The sequence below is a fragment of the Bos taurus genome, chromosome 9 (genome assembly GCF_002263795.3).
Source record: "Bos taurus isolate L1 Dominette 01449 registration number 42190680 breed Hereford chromosome 9, ARS-UCD2.0, whole genome shotgun sequence".
Taxonomy (NCBI): domain Eukaryota; kingdom Metazoa; phylum Chordata; class Mammalia; order Artiodactyla; family Bovidae; genus Bos; species Bos taurus.
Window position 1 is genome coordinate 11,654,576 of NC_037336.1, and position 19,911 is coordinate 11,674,486.

The 19,911-nt window shown below is 41.2% G+C and overlaps 1 protein-coding gene across 49 annotated transcripts in view; it reads left to right on the forward strand.

Moving 5' to 3' along the window:
• Positions 1 to 19,911, forward strand: part of RIMS1 (regulating synaptic membrane exocytosis 1) — a 249,200-nt gene that overhangs the window by 206,330 nt on the left and 22,959 nt on the right. Inside the window, exon 1 of one of the 49 annotated variants that reach the window (XM_003586450.6) lies at positions 1,932 to 2,082. The exons of 47 other annotated variants lie outside the window; for them this stretch is intronic. The gene's annotated coding sequence lies outside the window, so the exon portion shown is untranslated. Of the gene's footprint in view, positions 1 to 1,931; positions 2,083 to 6,305; positions 6,439 to 19,911 lie in introns of those variants that run through there. One more of the 49 variants, XM_024996906.2, reaches the window with a different exon arrangement.

The following is a 19,911-nucleotide window of genomic DNA, read 5'->3' on the forward strand; positions in this document are numbered from 1 at the left end:
TCTGATGCACACAGTGGTCAGTAAGGTCTGTGCCCACCCATCTCCAGATCCCTTTGGTTGATTTTTCTCTATGCTCCTCATTTTGGCCGCACACGGAACACATCTTATTAAAGACATGCTCTTAACAGACAGCATTACGTTGTCCAAAGTGGAAGGGCTTCATCCTTTGAGGGCAGCTGCTGTTGATTGGAGGGACCCAGTTCTCATGGCAGGATGTCCAGGGTCACTCTGAAGAACATCCAAAAGAAGCAGAGTAGCAGTTTGAGGGGTTCCCTGCTGGTCTTGAAAGACTGCCCACATATGTGCTGTTTTATATTAGAAAGTTCTGTTATAACCTTGTCCCTTTTCAGTTATTCTGACCTCAAGTTTAAGTGCTTCAGTTGTGCCAACAGAGGTGGCTCCGTCAGCACAAACATACGTTTCCCCATGCAGAAGACCCAGGTAAGCAGCCCAAGTTCCAGGAGCGCTGGAACGCACGCCCTGTGCCCCACAGGGCCTCCAGGCTAGACTCTTGAGTTCCACGGGCTTCTGTTCTTTGGTGTTTTCATGCCTTGTGATTTGAATAACTGTCTAAATGAAATTTCACAATGTCACATAAAAATGTTTTGAGGCAAGTGTAGTTTAGTTGTTTAACTTGTTACTGCTCTCCTTTTTATATTGGTATATGTATGTGGACTACATAATTTATCATTCAGACTGGAATGTCTTAGTGAATGAAAAGGAAACATTATTAATCACATGTTACAACAGTGGTCACAAACCAGGGTTGTCCTGTGTTACTAGTGAGGAGGATCACCCTGCTACATCTCACCTATTCATGTTCATTTTTAAGGTGAGAAGAGACGATAGGAAGAAACACGGTCATGGTCAAAACAAGCAGCTACACATACTCAATTTCATAACCCAAAATAGAATAGTGTTAAAATATTGTATCACTGGGGTAACTGTAATAACAGCATTTTAAAGATATTTTTGCTTGGTTCTTTGTAACAGTTTACCCCCAACTCCGAAAAGGATCTGCTTAAAACAAAAAAAGAAGTTCCTATCTTTCAAATAATGCTTGTTTCTTATCCAAAAAAACAAAAAACAAACATGATCCTAGTAAGATGGTTCTGTCACTGCCGTTTTTCCCATCTTCATGGAAAGGGCTTCGATTGAAAGGAAGCAGACTTACTTGGAAGTGGCATTAAAGGGTTTGATGTTGCTGCTGATGGTAGTTTTGCGTGTAAATACTAACTGCTACTGAAGTCTGGGGCCTGTGTCCTCATTCTTGTAAAACACAGCAAGCCCAGCAATGCCAGCAAATTTGAGTAGGGGGAACAGAAATGTGTGGGAAGCAGTGAGCTTGGTGTGTGAAAAATGTTCAGCAAGAGTTGGGCTGTTTACCTCTTCTATGCCTTCCCATCTCCCTTGCCCTAGAGCTGCCTCCTGGCAGGGTGGGGTGCGGGAGAAGCCCTGAGTGCGTCTGGAAGGTGATGCTGCTGATGCCTGGGCATATTACGTGTGCATTACAGGCACTAGGGCAAGACATCCGCACGGGACCTTCCTCTTGCCCCTCTAAAAGCCCTTTAAACAGATTTACCCGGGAAATCATGTGTTAAGCCCGGAGCTTTACTTCTTGAATTTTTATTAAATACTAGAGAAGCTACATGGTATTTCATAGATTAACAAACAGACTTTCAGTTCATTTGATTTAAATACGTCTTCATTATATAGTTTGTTTAAAAATTTGTGACTATGTAGCAGCTTTCAAATTGTGCTATTTAGCAGTTTTCAAATTATGAGATGATGCATAGCAAATTTACTGAGTGATTTTTCACTTCATGGTCGTATAATATAATAGGCTCTGGAAGAAACACTCCGGGCAGAAGCAGTTTAATCATCCTGTTGTAAGTGTGAGGAAGAGGGGCGGGGGAGAGAGGGTTGTGGGGGGAGAGAGAGAGAAAGGAAAGGTTTGTCAGAGCTCTGATATTTCTCCCCGAGGCAGCACAAGTTATTTAAGCCAGGTCAAAGCTTCTTTGGCTTCAGTTTTCCTCTGAGGACAACCTAATGCTGATTCTTCATTTTCTCAAGATAAACACGGTAAGTCTGTGTTCTGTATACGGATTTACTGAGTCCTTACAGGAGTTTGTTAGTTGATATATAACATCTTATGAAACTAAAACCAAAAGCCAAATTCCTGTTTGTCTGAAGCATTCAAAAAATGTGTCAACAGTTTTTGCAAAGGTATATTATACTTTATTATTAGAGTACTAATATTGGAATGAAAAAGAAAAAAAAAGTAAAAGTAATGTAGTGGATGAAGTACTTACAGAAGGATGTTGCTGCTGTAGGTGTATTTATAAAATTGTAATGTCTAAATATGATAACTTTAGACCTAGGCTTACAAGATTTTAAAACTGGGTTTGAAATTGAGCAGTGCTTCAACTCAAACATACCTCGTAATGTTATCACAAAATTATATTTTTCTTTAAAGCAATTTGATTTGTATTTAAAATTGTATCAACTGTTTTGCATATCACATAACCCGTTTATATACAAATAAATATGAATACTTTTATATGGACATAGATTTTAGAAATTTAAAAGTTTATTTTCATTACTTTTTAAAATTGTAAATCATGTTAGTTTCCAAAAATTTTGCCTTTCATGTATTATAGTCAGGCAAAGGCCAGAGAAATGTAACTTTTTTGTGTAAATAACTTAATGATGACTCATTTCAACTGCTTTATTTAATACAGTTTATAGTTTTGGGTTTTTTTTTTTTTTTTGGTTTCCTGACTACCTATTTTTGAAGATCTTTCTCAGCCGTATTTCAGAGAAACTAATCAAAATTCTCAAATGATAAGTATGTTTTAACTATCTTTAGATTAAAAGAAAACACACATTTTAAGGGTCTAAATAATATTTTGAAATAGACTTATTTTGTGCTTTCAGATAGTTCATGTGGAGAAGTGTTATCTGGTCATTGTTTCCCCCTAACTCATTTTCTTGTTCACTCGTATGCTGTTGCCACAGAAGATGTGGCTGAAATTAGAAGTGTTGTTTGTCATTGCTAAACCTTGTATCAAAGCCATTCTGAGAATCTTCTAGAAAAGGGTAGTCGTAGTTGCATATATTCACAAGCAGTGCTGCTCTTCGAAGACTAACCATGTAATATGTGTGGTAAAATCAACACTTTGTTTCTTGCTTTTTTCTACATTTTTTTTTTTTTAAATAACCTCTACATCAAAATCTGAGCGGCATGTAGAGGCTTTTATACGGTAGCAAAGTCTTCAGCATAAGACTTGTGTTTTGTTTGTATGTTTATTTTATATTCTGGTTAACACTTGTATAGAACTAATTCCTGATTTAGTTCCAGTTAACACTTCACCCAACTTCAGAAGCAGGGCTCATCCACAGAAAGAAGCCATAAACATGCTTAGGATGGTTGTAATATGTCATGATTTTTATCTTCCCCTTCCCTAATCCCCAATTTAGTTTAAGTCATTTGTCTCAAAAGGAATCTTAACATCTGTTGGTTTCACAACATCTTCATGTTTAACCAACTGAGTGAAGTGGCCTCTTGCTTCTTATATGTGCTTATTATTAATGGGCAGTAAGAAATTATTTTTCTACTGAAGTAAAAAGTATATTTAAAAAAATTATTTGAGTATAGTTGATTAACAACGTTGTATTTGTTTCTGCTGAACAGCGAAGTGAATCAGCTACATATATATATATCCACTTTTTTTTTTTTTTTAGATTCTTTTCAAAAAGTGTATTTTTTTTTTGCCCTTCACACTTTAAACTTGGCGTAAAACTAAGAGTGCAGAAGCAGTGTGTTCTGGATTTTATTTTTTTAATCGGATTGGCCAATGATTAGGAACCACTTTGGGCTAATCTGTGAAGGTGTATGCACAGTTAATGCTCTCGGATTTAGTTACAAGATTCAGTCAGTGGCTCACTCAGTAAGTATTTTTGGGAGAAACTGGTGTCTCACAAAGCACTCTGACCAGGAGGGTGCTAAGGGGAGAGGCATGAAAGCATATCCAGAGGAAAAATTACATGTAAGTAAAGGATTTTATTAAAGTCTATCACTTTCATCTAAGCGTTTTCATAGAGCAGTTTATAGTCAATTACCAAGTAATTTTTAGGGAAGCCACCAGTACAGGAGTAGAAAGAGCAGGGTCACTGTAGCTTAGGCTGGTCTGACTCGGTTGCAAGTACATATGCTTGAGGTGATCTTAAAGGAATGGCAGGGGTCATCTCAAGTAAGTAGGATAAAGTACAGCTTGGAGGCAGAAAACATCAGCTCATACATCAGGAACAGGCTGGAGGCAGCCTGGTTGGCGCAGAAGGTTGCTATGGGGGAACATAGAGAGGCAGATGAGGCAGAGTTGGAGCCAGAGACCAACGACCAACATCTTTATGAAAGTTAATCTGCTGTGGTTGTATAGACCCCAGCTGAAATGACAAGCATCTCAACATAAGGAGAGTAATGGAAGCAAGAAGGAAGGAACGGATGGAGAAGATGAGGCTGGGAGAGACACAAAGATAACCACGTTCAATCATGGAATAGTGACAGCCCCTTTAACAGAAATGGGATGTTAGGAGAGAAGACCTCTTGGGATCTGTGACGCTCTTCTGGTCAGGTTCAGCCGGAGGAGCAGAATCTGTAGGAGACAGACATTAAGAGATTTATTACCAGGCTTCTGTGGTTATGGGGCAGGTCCGAAATCCACAGGGCAGCCCTGAGCTTGGACAGCCTAGGCCCTCAGGAATGGCTAGAGCTGCAGCCCACACGGGGGAGTACCCCCAATCAGAGGGGCCTTAGTTCTGCCCTTGAAGCCTTTAAATCATCCAGATTGTCTGAAATAGTCCCCCTTATTAAAGTCAACCGAGTATGTCCTCTAATCACACCTACAAGGTATACCTAGACATGTGTTTGATTGAATGACCAGGACTGTGGCCCAGCCAAGGAGACATAGAATAAAACCATCAGAATCCTCCAACTTGTTATGAACTCCAAGGGGCTGGTTAGGTTTCTTAGGTGACAATGGAAGAAATACATCAGAAATTCAGAATTGAAATTCAGAAACGGTGCTGAGACTGGAGGGCTTCCCTGGTGGCTCAGATGATAAGGAACCCACCTGCAATGCAGGAGACCTGAGTTCAATCCCTGGGTCAGAAAGATCCCCTGGAAGAGGGCATGACAACCCACTGCAGTGTTCTTGCCTGGAGAATCCCATGGCAGGAGGAGCCTGGTGGGCTACGGTACATAGGGTCGCGCAGAGTCGAACACAACTGAAGCGACCAGCACAGCACAGCAGAGCACTGATATTAGAGCTACCGTGATAGGAGTTACCCACTAGAGGTGATATGTTCATGTCAGTCAGGAGTTTGGGAGGTCCTCGTACAAGGCTATAAGCTTCTACATCAAAGATGAATTCTTGGGAGAAACCATCTTTAAGGGGCAGAAGAAAGAAGAGTTGACTAAAAGATGCAAAGAAAAGATTAAATTTAGATTAAGTTTAGATTAAGCACTAAGAGGAGTACTATAGCATCATATGACTTTGGCTGTCCATCTCTGCTATACTTTCTCACTCGTTTCACAAGACTTCCAGTGGGGCAGGGGGACACTGTGGTCCCCTGGTTTCCTCCTATACTATATTGACGGATCTTGCTGCCAGGTGGACCCCTGGCAGAATCTGCACTGAGAGAAAGCCAGTGTTTTTTTGTTTTGTTTTGTTTTTTTTTATTGTGAACTTTAAACATACAATTGAGTAAGGTAAAACATTCCAGACTGCAGATGTTACAGACATAAAGAATCAGATACATATTCCAGACAATGAAGAGTTAGAGGTACAGCCATCTGCATACTTAGTGGAGAGATTTTGGGGAAGCTTCAGCCCACAGTCTTGAATGCCTTGTCTCTTGCTCATCTGTTGAGCATTTTCTTTAACCTTCAATGTACAGCTCAGATGTCTCTTCCTCTGAGAGAAGTTCATTAACTCACTGTGGCAGGGATGTTAACTCTGTCCTTTGTCCTATCTCTGGGGCCTATTTGCACTTGTTATCCTGCTGAATGGGACTTCCCTGGTGGCTCAGTGGTTTAAAAAAAAAAAAAGAAAATCTGCCTGCCAATGCAGGAGATGTGGGTTCAATCCCTGGGTCAGGAAGATTTCCCCTGGAGAAGGAAATGGCAACCCATTCCCATATATTTTTCCTGGGAAATTCCATGGACAGAGGGCCCTGGAGGGCTACAGTCCATGAGGTCACAAAGAGTCTGGCATGACTGAGTGACGAAACAGCCACACCACCATCCAGCTGAGGTAGAGCTGCTTGTATGATTTTCTCCCCCACCAGCTGGTGGTCAGCTCCCTGCAATTTTGATGGTCAGCTCCCTGCAATTTTGAACCCACCACCCTGGAAGGAGAAGTTTCTGGGGGTTGAAGAGTAAGTTTAGGAGAATAAGGTAGAGAAGAAGAGGAGGGGAAGTGAATGGCAGGAGCATTGCAGGAGGTGGGGGAGGTGTTTAACATGGTCCTAATATGGACTAGGTGGAGGATGGAGTTGGAAGGGAGGAAGCCTGGGAGAGATCTGTCTTCTGGAAAAGTAAAGACAAACAAATGCGAAGGAAAATGTGCCTTCTTTAATGAGGATATTTTTTCTGATGTGAAAAGCTCGTTGATTTTTATTATATACAACGATATTATTATCGTTGTATTTGTTAATTTAATATAAAGCATGTAAAGGGCTTATAACAATGAAATCTGCTAGTCCTGTGTATGTGTGTGTATGTGTTGATCTGAGTGTGAATGTGTGTGTGATCTGAGGGTCTATTACAAGTCCGTTCTTACATATTTTGTTTAATTGACATTTTACCTGTTTTTCCCAGTCATATGCTCTCCTAGTGTTTGGTTACAAATGCTATTATTGGTAAGTCAAAATATGGTTCCTTCCCAACTAATTGAAAGTATTTTACAGATAGTGGAATTCTATGTGAACATGATTATGATGCATTGGGTTGCAAGAAAACAAGAAAAGTGATTTTCCGTATCAGCATTGTCTTGCAGTGCTTTGAGAGGAAAATATAAAGGTTAAAGAAAAGTGTCTCATTCTAAAATTGAAAGTACTGGTCTGTACTTCCAAGGTGTTTAACTTTTCTCATCAGAATTGTTTAATGTATTCCTAATACAATTATTTTCACCCCTGCCTTCCAGGGTTCTATGTTTTATTTTGTTTTTATTGTCTTTAACTTAGCAAAAAGTGTGTGTTAGTTGCTCAATCATGTCTGACTCTTTGTGACCCCATGGACTGTAGCCCGCCAGGCTCCTCTGTCCATGGAATTCTCCAGGCAAGAGTACTGGAGTGGGTTGCCATTCCCTTCTCCAGGGGATCTTCCTGACCCAGGGATAGAACCCAGGTCGTCCGCATTGCAGGCAGTTTCTTTACCATCTTAGCCACCAGGGAAGCAAAAAGTAGATTTTTTTCTTGATCTGTAAAATCTATAAAAATGTTTTTCTTTCCTCAGATTGATTTAGAACTTGACTGCTTAACTGCTTGACTGCTTAGCATCTTTCAAAAAATGTGAACTTGTTTGCAGAGAAATTCAGCTGAAATCAACTTTTCAAAAATTTAGGTACCAGGGACATACAGTATTTCTCTCCTTTTGTTCTATTTTAGGGGTGATTTCAAGAAGCATTATCAAGAGCCTTTTACTGTAGAATTTCAGATTTAAATTTGCAGACAGAATCTTCCTGGCTTAAGGAGAACTGCAGAACTAAGAGCCCTGTCTCTAGACCATATCTAATGCACAGTGATGCGGGTCCTTGTTGGTTAAACACCATACATGGCTGCCTCCAGGTGGCACCACCTGTTAGGTAACCATTTATTGTAGCAGGGATGCTCGAATCCCTGGAGGTTGGACTTGGTCTGTTCAAGTGTGAATAAATGGAGTGTGACAGTGTCTGTTCTTCCTGAAACAAACAATCCACTCAGGGCCTCACCGCTTGCATGATCAGATTCTTCGTCTTCTTTTTCTTTTATTTACAAAATGGGAATCGAAATTTCATCTACAGTAGAACCAGACAGAAAGAGTTTGGAGCAGAAAGTTTGAGGCTCTGATCTTCACTGTGGCTTTAGAAGCCATGTGGCCACTAGCTAAGGATTTACATCCTGACCCTTTAAATAAAGAATTTGGATGAGATCACTCATTTTTAAAGTTCCGGTGCTAAATTTCAGATCTATTCTGTTCTAAAATGCACCAGTTGAATCCACCTAATTGTATTCATTTTGGGATGTCAGCTCCGTGTTTAATTTTTGTATTCTTTTAATCCTCGTTTGAATGGAAAATAATTATTGCCAGTATGAAATTATCTTACTGCTTTCATATCACAGAAGCCTCAAGGTATATTAGGAAAAGTATTTAATATTCTGAATTCACTTCTGGTCTAGTGAGGAAAATGTCAGGTTTGTTTTCAACTGTATCCAGTTGTTTTCCCTCCAGGAAAAGAGTTACTAGCTCTGCAATCTTGGTCGTGTTTATCTGTCTCCACCTGACAGGGTGTAATGTCTCAGTCAATCTGGGCTGCTGTGACAAAAATGCCATAAACTGGGTGGATTGTAAATGACAGAAACTTGCTTCTGGAGGCTGGAAGCCAGGGTCAGGGCACCAGCATTGTCTGCTTCCTGGTTCATAGATGGCCATCTTTTTCTGTAACCCCACATGGTAGAAGGAGCAGGCACACATTTTGGGGTCTCTGTTATAAGGGCCGGAGAAGGCAATGGCACCCCACTCCAGTACTCTTGCCTGGAAAATCCCATGGACGGAGGGGTCGCTAAGGGTCAGACACGACTAAGCGACTTCACTTTCACTTTTCACTTTCATGCATTGGAGAAGGAAATGGCAACCCACTCCAGTGTTCTTGCCTGGAGAATCCCAGGGATGAGGGAGCCTGGTGGGCTGCCGTTTATGGGGTTGCACAGAGTCGGACACGACTGAAGTGACTTAGCAGTAGCAGTAGCAGTTATAAGGGCACTAACCTCATTCATGAGGGCTTCACCCTCATGACCTAATCACCTGCCCAAAGCCCTGGCTCCAAGTCCCACACAATGCAGGTTTCAATATATTAACTGGGGGGATGGGAGACACAGACATTCAATCTGTAGCCTGCAGCTGAACCAAAATCAAAACATTTTTGTGTCATTAACACCTAATGCTTCTCTAACTCAAACTCTCAGGACTGTCGTTCTTTTATTGTGCAGTCAAGTTAGGACAATGCCTTGAGAATAATAAACAAAAACGGGAAAAATGAGAGGCAGAGTGACTGACTTTGCTAAGAATGTCAAGTTAGTATCAATAACATGTGCATAACTCCTATCCCTCATTTGGTTCACATTTTCATTCTGTTAATGCTTGGGTACCTGCTCATTAACATTTATTTTTTGGCAACAGAATCTTTAAATACTGTGCTTGACCCAGCTCAGTTAACTCCTTAGATGCCCTAAGATACAGGTAATGCTGTGCTGTGGTTGGTGAATCTTGGTCATCAATTTCCCTTCACCAGTACACATTTTAGGCTTTTCTTATATATTTCAAATTCTGTTCATCTGATTTTCTAAAGATGGAAAGTAGAAGGGTGAAAATGAAAGACCTCAAATTTTTAATATTCTTATTTACCATTTTTTTTAAAATTTCCCAAGGATTTCTTTTGCTCTTTGGACGTGCAACTTTATGTTTTATTTAACACTTATGTTTTGTATTGAAGTATAGTAGATTTACAGTGTTGTGTTAATTTCTACTGTATAGCCAAGTGACTCAGTTGTGTGTATATATGCTGCTGCAGCTAAGTCACTTCAGTCGTGTCTGACTCTGTGCGACCCCATAGACGGCAGCCCACCAGGCTCCTCCATCCCTGGGATTCTCCAGGCAAGAACACTGGAGTGGGTTGTCATTTCCTTCTCCAATGCATGAAAGTGAAAAATGAAAATGAAGTTGCTCAGTCGTGTCCGACTCTTAGCAACCCCATGGACTGCAGCCTACCAGGCTCCTCCATCCATGGGATTTTCAAGGCACAAGTACTGGAGTTGGGTGCCATTGCCTTCTCCGTGTGTGTGTGTGTGTGTATGTGTATATATATATATGTGTGTGTGTGTGTGTGTGTATATATACGTATTATTTTTCATATTCTTTTCAGCTATGGTTTATCCCAGGATATTGAATATAGTTCCCTGTGCTGTATAGTAAGACTTTGCTGTTTATCCATCCTATGTGTAATAGTTTGTATCTGCTAATCCCAAACTACCAATCCACCCCTCCTCTACCCAATCCCCCTGTAGCAACCACACATCTGTTCACCATGTCTCTGAGTCTGTTTCTGTTTTGTAGAGAAGTTCACTTGTGTTGTATTTCAGAGTCCACGTATAAGTGATGTCCTATGGTATTTAATACATTCTAACCACAGTCAGTGGAGAGCAGCCAGCAGGTTCCCAGTGACCCGAGTGGACCTATTTGTGTGCACGCAGCATTCCTGTCACTCATGGACTCTCATCACTGGGCACAGCCAGACCCCAAATTACTCCCAAGACCTGTGTGGCCAGTCCTCCAATTACCACTGTTTACTTAACTTGCCCATTTGCTGCCTGTTTGGCTCATTCTCCAAGGCTCAGTTTGATCTCCCTGCCAGCCGGAGTGGTTTGCTTTACAAGGACCAGCTGCTCAGAATCCGCTGTGCAGACAGCCACCCTCACTCTTGTGGTCTTTTTTTTTTTTGGCCCAGGACAGTTGCTTTCTCTTCCTCGGCCTCCCTCTGCCTATTCCTGGTGAATAATTCACTCTTCTCTTTCCACTTGGAATCTGAAGATTTTTCTCTTGAATCAACTAACTTAACTCCTTCCATGCCTATTTGTAATATTGGTATATTTTACCTCTTAAAACATAAATTACCTTTATGATCATTCAGTAAATAGATATAACTACTTTTTAAAAAATTTTTATTCCCATCCTCTAAAATAGGTGTTAGAATTTAAGCTAACGATACGGTAAGTAAACAGAAATCTAAATAAACCTCCAGTTATTACAGAACAGGGTCCTACCCTGGTAGCTCTGATGGTAAAGAATCTGCCTGTAATGAGGAAGACCTGGGTTCGATCCCTGGGTTGGAAAGATCTTGCTTCCCTGGTGGCTTAGATGGTAAAGAAACTGCCTGCAATGCAGACGACCCAGGTTCTATCCCTGGGTCAGAAAGATCCTCTGGAGAAGGGAATGACAACCCACTCCAGTATTCTTGCCTGGAGAATCCCTTGGACAGAGGAGCCTGGCGGGCTACTGTCCATGAGATCACAAAGAATGTGACACAACTGAGCAGCTAACACTTTGTTCACTTTATGATATAACAGACTGAAACATTTCCAGATAATAGTATTGCAGAAGATTAGAGCCACCTCAAGCTGCTCATACTCTCTCATGGTGGATTTTGCTTCCTGTGTAGTGACACATAAAATTTCTGATGTTTGGGTGCAGGTCTATGGGTCAGGTAAGGCTTGGGTAGGATAGGGTAATGAGGATGGATAGTTTTGTAATTAACTTGCCACCTGTATGAGATTCCTACAGTATTTCCTGGCTACTGATCCCCTGGAAGTTTGCCAGTTGATTTGTCTTCTTTGCCACTGCACTGAAAATATCCCATGGACTAATGAAGTTCTCAATGTCCTTATTAATAAAATGGAAACTGGATTATTTTTAAAAGCTACCAGTAGTAAAGATGTCTCTTTGACCACCTGTATTTCTTACCTTGTAGTTTTATAAATGCAAAAGCAAAGAGATGGCTGCTGCCACCTCTGAGTTAACTTTCTCTTAAAAAGTTTGGACTTAAAGATGACAATTTTCCAATTTTATGGCTTCAAAAATATTGATCCCAGTACCCCAGTTTTCTTTGAATTCTTTGCTTAATCAGATCTTAGCAAATAATGCTTTGGCATACTATTAAAAATCTGTAGAGTAACATCCAATTACTTGAGGATTATAAATCAGACATTACGGTAGGTGCTGGCACGTCCTGTTTTACTCTGCAAAGTGTAAGTGCTGCTGCCCTGCTCTCGTGCCATGAGTTTCCATGTGGAGTGTTCTCTCTGGATCTGTAGGTTTTGTGGCCCCAGGATCTCAACATTATGGAGACCACCAACCAGAGGGACAGAGCAGTGAGCCTTCAGAGAGACACACACCCATGATCACTGACTGTAGTGACTGCCTGTCACCTTCTTTCTTGATCTCCAAGTTTCCTGAATTGATGGAAAGTTTAGTAAAACCTTGAAAGAGAGCAGGATGCTGTGGCCACACTGTCCTTCCCTGGGTGTTTATCATCAGAATTGATCATAAGTTTTCCAAAGTCTGATCAAAGCTCAAAAAAAAAAAAAAAAAAAAAAACCCAGTAGATATTTTTCTAATGATAATCCTTCAAGTGAATCAAAATAGGATTTTCCTTATATTATGAAGCATGAGATAGTTTCATCCATGAGAAACGCTAGACTTGGGCCTGTTCAAAAAAACAGAACCCCACATACCTGATGTCACTTAACGGTTACAAACCAAGCTAAGAAAATGCTAAATTTTATTTTAGTTTCCTACCTTGACAAAAAACGTTTGCCAACACCAAAGAGGTCAAGTTTCAACTTAGAATTCTGACTGCTGGGAGCTCCGTGCTTGACTGTGACACACCCCCACCGTCTTCTGGGACCCACCACCTGCCCCCTTCTGTTCCCAGCTGCTGGCTCTGCAAAGCACCTCAAGGAGCCCTGCCTGCTCCCACTTGGACTTTGGGGTGTGTACATCGGTGGTGCTGTTCATCGTTAGGAGAGAGACATACAGGCTGGCCCTGGATGTGGGATTGGGACCTCTGGGTGGGAAATTATAGGCTCCAAAGATCTCGGAGGCTTCGTGTAGAAGCCAGCCCACAGGCTCTAGGTGGGCAAACCCTCTGGACACCCTCCTGGTCCCTGGGGAGGGAGAGTCTCCATTCTCTCTGCAAGAATACAGCCACAGGAGGGACTGAGCCAGGCCCCAGAACGCAGGAGAGGAGGATTTAATGGTCCTCCAGAGATGATCTTCCATCCAGAGATGATCTAGAGATTCCTAGAGTATCATACATTCTTTTAAACTGTATGGATTAACTCATTTTGTAGTGTGATCTTTGTCAAATTTTGTTTTACATACAGATTCTTTATATCCATCCCATCTGTTCGGGAATGATGGGTAACGCCAGCGTGATTAATGTGCCTAACCAAAGAGGTAGGAGGGAATCTCAGAGTCCTCTTCACATGAACTTGGCCTTTAAAAGTTGGCCAGGCCCGTTTCGTTTCGTCCTGTTTCTCTGGACAGTGTGTATCCCGTCCTTTGAGTAATTACCTTGTGGGTCATTCTGTGATGACTGTGCTCTCCCTCAGTACAGAGATGCACAGTCACACACGCCGCTTGACTCTGCAGTGTGGATTGGGAAGAGCATAAGCCTGAATACAGTTAATTCCTGCTCAGGGGCCGGTTCAAGCTAGACTGGCTCCCCAAAGAGGAGACTGTGTGATTGTCCCCATCACTCACTATTTTGGGTGCCTGATGCTGTGACCTTGCATTTCAACGTGGGTCCCTCTTGGTCATGGGTGACTCTCCCAGATCAGTGTACCCCTGACTCAGACTCTGTCAAGAACTCCTGCCCATCTCTTTAAAGTCACCCTGCTGGTCTCTGAAATCCCTAAAAAGAACTCCACTTGTGCTACATAGCTCATATTTCAAATCAGACTATCCTGATTTTGATGAAAATCCATCCAGTTGGTTTGAAGGGATGTAGTAAGAAGCAGAGAACCTACTTTGTTTTATAGAATCTGGAAAGAAATTTACTCATGTAATTTGTGACCCCATACTGTTTTCTTCCCATAATGACCAGTGCAGCAGGTCATTGCTACACAATAATGAGGAACTTCATATGTGCAGATTATAGAACATTAAACAGGAAAAGAGCCACATACCTAATGTCACTTAACAGTTACAAACCGAGGACTTATAACTTAGAAAGGACCCCTCTATGTATTGAATCAGTTATTGCTAGAGTCTCCCCTTCTAATCCCATTTTCTTGAGACAACACAGAGAAGAAAAGTTTCTAACTCTGCTGAAAATAGAAGAGGAGCCTTCTATTTTCTAAATAGGAAAGTGTTGCCAATCAATTCAGTAACTCAATTCTCAGATCTAAAGTCAGAGAATTGAGTGCACTCTTCACAAAAATAGTATTATATTTTTAAAATCCACTCTACATTTTATTTATAATCCTATGTACCATGGTACAGATTAGGCTACTGTAACAAGACACTCAAAAATAGAGTGGCTTAATCAAGACCCTCACAGAGTAGTGCAGGTAGACCATCTCTTCTGGGGCTGGCATAACAACTGCAACACATCAGGGACCCGGGCTCTGCCAGCTTCAACATATGCTTGCATCCTGAGGCACAAAGTGGCTGCTGCAGCACCTGCTATCACATCCCTATGCCATTCACAGTGGAGATGGGATGGGCAATGTGGTCAGCCCTTAGCTGGGAGGATGAGGGAAGTTCTATCACTAGAGAAAAGGGTAAGTATGGATACCCAGGACATGAAAAGTCTCTGTGCTCCATTTTATTGGCATATAATTGTTGATAGTAGTCTCTTATGATCCTTTGTATGTCTGTGTTGTCTGTTGTGATCTCTCCATTTTCATTTCTAATTTTATTGATTTGATTTTTCTCCCTTTGTTTCTTGATGAGTCTGGCTAATGGTTTGTCAATTTTATTTATCCTTTCAAAGAACCAGCTTTTGGCTTTGTTGATTTTTGCTATGGTCTCTTTTATTTCTTTTGCATTTATTTCTGCCCTAATTTTTAAGATTTCTTTCCTTCTACTAACCCTGGGGTTCTTCATTTCTTCCTTTTCTAGTTGCTTTAGGTGTAGAGTTAGGTCATTTATTTGACTTTTTTCTTGTTTCTTGAGGTGTGCCTGTATTTCTATGAACCTTCCCCTTAGCACTGCTTTTACAGTGTCCCACAGGTTTTGGGTTGTTGTGTTTTCATTTTCATTCGTTTCTATGCAAATTTTGATTTCTTTTTTGATTTCTTCTGTAATTTGTGGGTTATTCAGCAGCGTGTTGTTCAGCCTCCATATGTTGGAATTTTTAATAGTTCAGGAGATAGTGGAGGACAGAGAAGTCAGGCATGCTGAACTCCACGGGGTCACAAAGAGCCAGATGTGACTTAGTGACTGAAAAGCAACAGCAGCACAGGTCCTTTGAGAAGTCTTAAAAGGAACATGGCTGTTGAAATGGGAGAAAGGATGAATAAAATATCAGATAAATTGGAAAAAAAAAAAAAGAAAAGTCTCTGTGCTCTGTTGCCACTTAAACTTGATTCCGAAGAGCATTTTGAGATAAATATGTGAAAGATACAGAAAGATGTGCTTTGAGTTGAGCATGGGAAATTAGTGTTATTCTACTTGGAGACCCAATCTATGCAAAACACTTTGAGATCTCACATTGTAGCGGGAGGTAAGTTCAGAAGCACGATCTTTTCATTCCTGCTCAAGGCAAGCTCCCATTTCATAGACAAGGAAAGTGAGGCACAGAGAGACAAAGTGAGCCACCTGCAGACTCAGAACTAACACAGATGGGGCTGGGATGAATCACAGGCTCTGATCCCACGGAAGGCCCTCAAACCACTTCCTATCCAGCCAACACTGAGTGTATTAGGCTGCCTTTTCAAATTGGAAAAAAAAAAAAGATTCCCTAAATAGTAATTATTGTTGTTCAGTTGCCCGGTTATGTCCCGACTCTGTGACCCCATGGACTGCAGCACACCAGGTCTCTCTGTCCCTCACCATCTCCCAAAGTTTGCCCAAGTTCATGTACATTACATCAGTGATGCCATCCAGCCATCTCATCCTTTGACACCCACTTCTTCTGCCCCTCAATCTTTCCCAGTATAAGGGACCTTTCTAATAAGTCAGCTTTTTGCATCAGATGACCAAAATACTGGAGTTTCAGCTTCAGCATCAGTCCTTCCAATGAGTATTCAGGGTTGATCTCCCTCAAGATTGGCTGGCTTGATCTCCTTTCAGTCCAAGGGACTCTCAGGAGTCTTCCCCAGCACCACAATTTGAAGGATTCAATTCTTTGGTGCTTTGCCTTCTTTACAGTATAGCCCTTACAACCTTACATGACCACTGGGAGGACCATAGCCTTGGCTATATGGACCTTTTTTGGCAGAGTATTGTCTCTGCTTTTCAACACACGGTATAGGTTTGTCATTGCTTTCCTGCCAAGAAGCAAACGTCTTATGATTCGATGGCTGCAGTCATCTGCAGTGATTTTAGATCCCCAAAAGAGGAAATCTGTCACTACTTCCATTTTTTTCCCTTCTATTTGCCATGAAGTAATGGGGCCAGACTTGGCTTCAATCCCTGAGTTGGGAAGATCCCCTGGAGAAGGAAATGGCACCCCACTCCAGTACTCCTGCCTGGAAAATCCCATGGGCAGAGGATCCTGGTAGGCTGCAGTCGATGGGGTCGCAAAGAGTCGGACACAACGGAGTGACATGAATTTCACTTTCTTTTTCACTTTCAGTTTAATGGGGCCAGATGCCATGATCTTTTCTAATATTGAGTTTTAAGCCAGCTCTTTCACTCTCCTCCTTCACCCTTATCAAAAGGCTCTTTAGTTCATCTTCAGTTTCTGCCATTAGAGTGGTACCATCTGCATACCTGAGGTTGATGTTTCTCCCACCTATCTTGTTTCCAGCTTGTAACTCATCCAGCCCTGAATTTCTCATTATGTGCTCAGTGTATACATTAAACAAACAGGGTGCAGCAGACAGCCCTGTCGTACTCCTTTCTCGATCCTGAACCAATCAGTTATTCCACAGAGGGTTCCAACTGTTGCTTCCTGACCCACATACAGGTTTCTCAGGAGACAGGTAAGATGGTCTGGTATTCCCATCTAAATAGTAATAACTTGGTTTAAACATTTTTTTAAAAAGAAAACCTAAAACATGCAATAAAACATTTGTTTTTTGTAGCTTTCAGCCTGAAGTATTGTTTTACTTTTACAGTCAGAATGTCATATAATTAAGGAGCTATTCTAAGTTTACACTCAGTGAGTGAAATACAGTTTCAATTAAGGTGTTAATTTAGAACAAAGAAGAGTTAAAAAAAATATATGTGACATAAATGTGGTATGTTTTACTCCTGGGAAAACAAATCTGAGGCCTTATTTTCTTTTTTTTTTTTTTGTTCTTTTTTTTTAAATTTTATTTTATTTTAAAACTTTACATAATTGTATTAGTTTTGCCAAATATCAAAATGAATCCACCACAGGTATACATGTGTTCCCCATCCTGAACCCTCCTCCCTCCTCCCTCCCCATACCATCCCTCTGGGTCGTCCCAGTGCACTAGCCCCAAGCATCCAGTATCGTGCATCGAACCTGGTCTGGCATCTCGTTTCATACATGATATTTTACATGTTTCAATGCCATTCTCCCAAATCTTCCCACCCTCTCCCTCTCCCACAGAGTCCATAAGACTGATCTATACATCAGTGTCTCTTTTGCTGTCTCGTACACAGGGTTATTGTTACCATCTTTCTAAATTCCGTATATATGCGTTAGTATACTGTATTGGTGTTTTTCTTTCTGGCTTACTTCACTCTGTATAATAGGCTCCAGTTTCATCCACTTCATTAGGACTAATTCAAATGTATTCTTTTTAATGGCTGAGTAATACTCCATTGTGTATATGTACCATAGCTTTCTTATCCATTCATCTGCTGATGGACATCTAGGTTGCTTCCATGTCCTGGCTATTATAAACAGTGCTTTTCTGAACCCACTTGATTTATAATATTGTGTTAGTTTCAGGTGTACTGCAAACTGATTCGGTTATACATATACGTATATCTATTCTTTTTCACATTCTTTTCTAATTTATATTATTACAGAATATTGGAATAGAATTCCCTGTTCTGTGCAATAGGTCCTTATTGTTTATCTATTTTATATATGCTATTTTTTGCTACTGTTTAGTTGCTAAATCATGTCTGACTGTTTGCATCCTGATAGACTGTACCCACCAGGCTTCTCTGTCCATGGGATTTTCCAGGCAAGAATACTGCAGTGGGTTGCCATTTCCTTTCTCCAGGGGATCTTCCCAACCAAAGGATATAGTAGTGTTTATATGTTAATCTCATCCTCCCAATTTATCCCTCCCCACCTTTCCCCCTGATAACCGTAAGTTTGTTGTCTGTGTCTGTGAGTCTGTTGCTGTTTTGTATATAACTTCACTCGTATCATTTTTTTAGACTCCATACGTAAGTGATATCATAAAATACTTGTCTCTGTCTGACATACTTCACTTAGTATGATAATCCCTAGGTTCGTCCATGTTGCTGCAAAAATTGGCATTATTTCATTCTTTTTTTATGGCTGAGTATATATATCCCTTGTACATATATCTTTGGCTGCTCAGTGGGTAAGGAATTGGCTGGTAGCACAGGAAACTCAGGTTCGATCTCTGGGTGGGGAAGATCTCCTGGAGGAGGTAATGGCAACCCACTTCCATATTCTTGCCTGGAGAATCCCATGGACACAGGAGGCCTGCAGGCTAGACCATAGGGTCACAAAGAGTCAGACACAACTGAAGCAACTTAGAACGCATTCAAGCTCGTATATATATCACAGCTTCTTTATCCATTCATCTCTTGAGGGACATCTACTTTGTTTCCATGTCTTGGCTATTGTACATAGTGCTGCAATGAACTTAGGATGCATATATCTTTTCAAAGTATGGTCTTCTCTGGAGGTATGCCCAAGAGTGGAATTGCTGGATCACATGGTGGCTCTGTTTTTAGTTTTTTAAAGCACCTTCATTCTGTTTTCCACAGTGGCTGCACCCCCTTGCATTCCCATCAGCAGTGTAGAAAGGTTCCCTTCTCTGCACAGCCTCTCTAGCATTTATTGTTTGTGGACTTTTAAATGATGGCCATCCTGACTGATGTGAGGTGGCACCTCACTGCAGTTTTCATTTGCATTTCGCTAATAATTAGTGATGTTGAGCATATTTACATGTGCTTTTTGTCCAACTGTATGTCTTCTTTGGAGAAGTTTCTAGTTAGATCTTCTGTTTTGTTTTGTTTTGTTTTTGAGCTATTTGAGCTGTTTGTATGCTTCGGAGGTTAATCCCTTGTCAGGTTGCAAATATATCTGAGGCCTTATTTTCTGAACATTGAGTTGTTAATAAACACTTTAGATATCTCCATGTCATGCTTTAGAGCACTTTTTAATCAAGTCAAGCTGAAATAAGTCCATCCCAGGATTGGGGGCTTAATCTCATCCTCAGAACATGTCGGTTGTCATTGATCCCCAGGTGCTTTAACTTGTATGCATCACATTTATTAAACAAGAAGACGACCGTATATAATATCCACTCCCTAGATATATTGGTTTGCTCAGGCTGCATGACAAAATATCACTGACTGGGTGGTTGGAATAGCAGTAGTTTATCCTCTCACAGTTCTAGGGGCTAGGTGTCCACGATCGTGATGTGGGCATGGGTGGTTCCTCTGAAGCGTCTGCCCTTGGCTTGGAGGTGGGATTTCTCAGGCAAGAATAATGGAGTGGGTGCACAGCCATTTCCTCCTCCAGGGGATCTTCCTGACCCAGGGACTGAACCCACGTCTCCTTCATTGGCAGGCAGATTCTTTTAACACTGCACTACTTGGGAAGCTCTGAGGTCACAGTAACAAACATTTTCCTGGAAAACTCAGTGTGTGTGAGGGAACCGACATGGTCTGACTGCAGGCATTCCAGGCACTCGGCAGGATGCCAGCTTCTCACCAGGGAGCCATTTATAGTCATGGTTAGGCTG